We start from the raw sequence: 5,186 nt of genomic DNA on the forward strand, positions 1-5,186 counted from the left end.
AATATAACAATAATACCATGTTTGAACCCGAACCCGAATTGCATCAATTAAAAGCTGCAAATCACCTATGTTTTTAACAGGTATATGATGCAATGGTTGTTGTGAGATGTCCAAATTACGCATTGAGAGAATTACAGCATGCATCATGCAAACTTGTATTAAAAGGGAATGCGAGACGGGGGATCTGATTGGTTTGATTGATGTAATCCCCAGGCATTGCCAGGCCACACCTGTGAATAATGCAGGTGGTTAAGACCGCCCAAATCTAGTTTGCGGCGCGCGCAAGTGGCACAGAGATTAGCAGATGACTTGGCACGCCTCCAATTTTGTGCTGCGCCCAGCGTGTTTGCGCAAGCACTAAATTGCCGCTTATGCCAAGATAGGGCCCTCCTTCTCATTGACGCCATCTTCAGTAGGTATGACATCATCAATCACCACTTCTTGCCTGCGCCAATGCTCAATCAAGCACATGTGCAGTTTCAGATCGATCGGCGAACCCATTGCAACAATGGATGGATTCAGAGAGGACTTATCCACTTATGCAGCCACTGATCTTACAGTTTCCTTCATCATAGTATACTAAAGATTCCTCTACAGATCACCTGTCACACATACACCCTGTCAATCACACATTGTGGGCGGGCCCTCTTCCCACACATCACCTGTCAATCAAACAGTGTGGACAGAGCTTGGGAGAATTGGAGGAAAAATGCTCAAATTTGTGAAAATGTGAAAACCAGCTTCATGCCCATGTGCAGTTTCAGATCCATTGGTCGACCTGTTGTGGAGATAAAAAGGATTCGGACGGACGGACAGTTTCCTTCATTCTATAGTACTACTGACTGTGTTCACGCGTGAACTTGTGTTCACACGTGACTTCTGTGTTCATACATGTGACTGCTAACACAGTGAAGTTCAGTGAACTACTTGAGCTGCTGCGGGGTGGGGAGGTTCAACCCCCCCTCCCCGGAGTTCATCTGCTGGCCAAGAACCAGCTCGTTCTCAGCCAGCTCCATGCCCGGGAGGCTGCCAGGCCAGCTAATTTCCACCAGTAGCCCAGGGGTAGGGACCATCATCCCTGCCATCCTCCCTCCACAAGAAACTACCGAAAGACCTGCAGAGTGCCTGGCCAAAAAGGCCCCCAGGCGGCCGGCTCCAGGCCACCAGACAGCAACTGCTCCCCAGTCCGGCTAACAGTGGGCCGTGTGTGATCAGCCAATGGGGAGGGCTGGGTGGGGTGAGGGGCCATTAATTTTACCCAAACCCCATGTGGCATTGTCAAGACAACCATCTGATCAAGTTTAAAATGTCTCAGTCGTTGGCTATGTAGATGGTCTTGGCTCTCTTGAACTCGTTGAGGTCGCTATCCACCTGCTTCATCTCCAGCTCCAGGCGCTCCTTGCGGTTCTTCAGGTATATGGTATCAATGGCCAACGGGAGGCACTGGTACTGATGATGCAGCTCCTCCCAGTTCTTCTGCAGACCCTGCCGGATATTTTGAAGCTCCTCGTCCGACAGCTGCTTCATCTCCCCATGCTTCAGCTGCTCTTTCACATAGCTCTCGTACTCCTCCTGAGCCCTCTGAGCCTCCTCGTTGCGCTGCTGCAGGTACTTAGGAATCTCCCCGTAATCCTTCTTCTTGAGGTACTTGGGGACGAGTCCTGACTTTTCCAGGAGCTGCTTGTGTCCCCTGTTGGTGTCTGTGTAGGTGGGATGTTGCCTCTTCGGCATGGCCATGATGTTCTCCACGGTGTTTGTCTTGATAAAGTCCTTCTTGTTGTGAAGGATGGTCGCGTGGTCCGTTCTCAGAGGAACGTCTGGTTTCCTCAACGTGTCCGTGCAATCGCATGCTTTCGAATGCAGTTTATTTTCGGGCAGTTTGGGCTCATTGGAATGCTTCTTCAGGTATCTCTCTGGGGACGCCACCTCTACTTTCCACGGTCCCATTGTCCTCATTGCATCCTTATTGGACTTATTCTCGAGCACAACGGTTGACCTAAACTTGGACATATACATGGGTGGTTTTTCCGTTTTTAACCTCTTGGGCAGAAGAAGGGTGTCGCTCTCTGGTGGATACATCAGTTCTGACATGCTGAAGTTAAAATGTCTTCTAGGAAGTGAGCACGCTCCAAATAGATAGATCAAAAGCAAACAATCATACTTATAGCCTCTGCAGGGAAGTATATCTGATGATGTCACAATCTTTATGACATCATCAATGTCTGTCAAAATGACAAGGGGGCGTCTAGACGAGGGAGGGATCTGTCCCCCACATTAACATCAGAGATTAAACTGCTATTAATGTGTAATAATCTGTCTGTGTCTATGTTTTGTCTCACTAATTGCCTTCTGGCTTCTAAAGGCCTAACTATGCTCAACGTTAAATAGGATACACATACGGATGGAGCTTTCTGTCCGTAATCTGCGTTCAGTTCATTTGTAATTCTGCACATTTTCTGAAAGCTTACGGATAGAGATGAAATGGAGCACTACCACACACTCACAAATTTGAATCTACTGCCCACTAGTGGCTGCATTGCTTAACATAATACATCGTTTGAAATAGACACATTTATTTTTGAATGATATGAAGCATAAGAGCTCATATATGTTGTTGTTCTTCTTCTTCTTCTGTGGCGTTTTATGGCAGTTGGCATCCTTTATGTTGCATTACCGCCTCCTTCTGGATTTATCCATCCACTGTTTCCCTATATTCGGTCCTGTACTCTCATTCCATTTCCATTTGTTGAGCCGAAGACAATTTTCCACCCTGGTGGACAATAAAGTTAAATTCAATTCAATACTCAATTCAATTCAATTATCACATCATCAGTGATATCAGAATCAGAATCAGAATCAGAAAGACTTTAATAATCCCCGGGGGGAAATTGGGACAAATCACAGTTGCTCGTTCACAAAACACACATAGCCTAAAATAAATACACAGTAGTAGTGCAATAGAAAAATAAGCAGAATAGAAGAAGAATAGAAGAAACAACACAACATAGCATGGAGTAAACAGTATAAACAGTATAAACAGTATAAACAGTATAAACGTTAACCAGTATTACTGCGATAGGAGCAAAGTAGTGGAGTACGTTTAAGTAAGCAAATACGTAGAGTGAGTATACCTTACGTGTCAAATTGTCTTTATTGCACACTGAACTTATATTTATATTATTCGGCTTGCCCCATACGTTACACGTGGCTCAGCCAGGCACTTTTCCAGTTAGCCTATCTAAATTATTGCACACTGAACATGTATTATTATTCGGCTTGCCCTATACGTTACACGTGGCTCAGCCAGACACTTTTCCAGTTAGCCTATCGGCTGGCTCAGTCTCAGGGAGACTGAGCGTCTCCGAGGTGCTCTTTTAAGAGAGGCATTAAATAGGCCAATGGCCACAGGCAGGAATGATTTCTTGTGCCTCTCCGTGCTGCATCTAGGTGGAATCAGTCTCTCACTGTAGAGCTGAATTCTTTTTTAAACAAAGCAGAACTCTCTATTGTACTGTCTTATACTGAGTTCTGGTCTTACTTAGTTGAGTGCCCTACTGCTCTTGAGGTGAGGTTTGTACCTCCAAAAATTGTATTTATTTTATCTTCAATTCTTTTACTTATCATAATGGGAAATTGCAATGAGGGTTGTGCAATAAACCCACAATGACTGTGCAATATGCTTAGAATGTCATTAGGATGAAGTGTTGAACCAAATTGAACAAACCAGTGTTTGCTGCCTTTTATTTCTATATTACACCGCTGGCACAATTTCCCAGTGGAAAGCGCATGTTGGAAGGGACCACACTGTATGCTCGATGTGTTTTTTCCTGTCTGTTGCATGTATTGTGTCAAAACCTCTATACTGTGATATGTGGCTGTTGTACGGCACTACTTGCCCAAGACAAATTTCCCCTCGGGGACAATAAAGTTCATCTCATCTCATCTCATCTTCATCTCATCATCTCATCTCATCACTGAATGTACTCCTGTGTTTGACCAGCACGCCATGGAGTGGATGCGAGTCATTGCACATGATGGAGCGTAGCCTGGATAACGTTCTCTTCTCTGACACCGCAGTCAGAGAGCCCAGGTCCAGCCCCACAATGTCCCTGGCCTTACGGATCAGTTTGTTAAGTCTGTTGGCATCCGCCGCCTTCAGCCTGCTGCCCCAGCACACAATAGCATAGAGGAAGGCACTAGCCACTACCGACTCATAGAACATCCTCAGCATGGTCCGGCAGACGTTGAAGGACCTCAGTCTTCTCAGAAAGTAGAGACGGCTTTGCCCCTTCTTGTAGAGTGCATCAGAGTTCTTAGCCCAGTCTAGTTTATTGTCAATGTACACTCCAAGGTACTTGTAATCCTCCACTATGTCAACACTGACCCCGTGGATTGAAACAGGGGTCACCGGAGCCTTGACCCTCCTCAGGTCCACCACCAGCTCCTTTGTCTTTGACACGTTGAGCTGCAGGTGGTTCTGCTCACACCATGTGACAAAGTTGGCCACCACATCCCGGTACTCATCTTCGTCACCATCTTTGATACATCCCACTATCGCAGAGTCGTCAGAGAACTTCTGAAGGTGGCAAGACTCAGTCAGGTAGGTGAAGTCCGTGGTGTAGATGGTGAAGAAGAAGGGAGAGAAGACCGTCCCCTGTGGAGCTCTCGTATTGCTGACCACTCTGTCTGACACACAGTTCTGTAGGCGCACATACTGTGGTCTGCCAGACAGGTAATCCACAATCCAGGCCACCAGGGGGGCATCCACTCGCATCGCCGTCAGCTTCTCACCCAGTAGAGCCGACCTGATGGTGTTGAACGCACTGGAGAAGTCAAAGAACATGACTCTCACAGTGCTGGCTGGGTTGTCCAGGTGAGCGTAGGCGTATATGACGACCTGGCCACCGGGGCGAGCCCTGACATCATCAATGATTTATGGCATCATCTGTGATTTGACATCACTATAGTAGTGACCAAGTCACCAGGCAGAGTCATCACATCAGAGATTTATGACATCGGAGATATATGACATGACTGTAGTAGTGACCTGGCCACCAGGCCAAGCCATCTAGAACTGACATCATCAGTGATTTATGACATCATCAGTGATTTATGACATCATCAGTGATTTATGACATATCGGTGATAGATGACATCACTATAGTAGTGACCTGGGCCACCAGGCC

At 46.5% G+C, this 5,186-nt stretch overlaps 1 pseudogene across 1 annotated transcript; it reads right to left on the reverse strand.

Moving 5' to 3' along the window:
* Positions 1 to 1,311: 1,311 nt before the first annotated feature.
* Positions 1,312 to 2,091, reverse strand: LOC310795254 (enkurin pseudogene; annotated as a pseudogene). The gene has a single exon. The product of its transcript is annotated as an enkurin pseudogene (transcript).
* Positions 2,092 to 5,186: the final 3,095 nt, after the last annotated feature.

Source organism: Poromitra crassiceps (genome assembly GCF_964638095.1).
Source record: "Poromitra crassiceps genome assembly, chromosome: 21".
Classification (NCBI taxonomy): Eukaryota; Metazoa; Chordata; class Actinopteri; order Beryciformes; family Melamphaidae; genus Poromitra; species Poromitra crassiceps.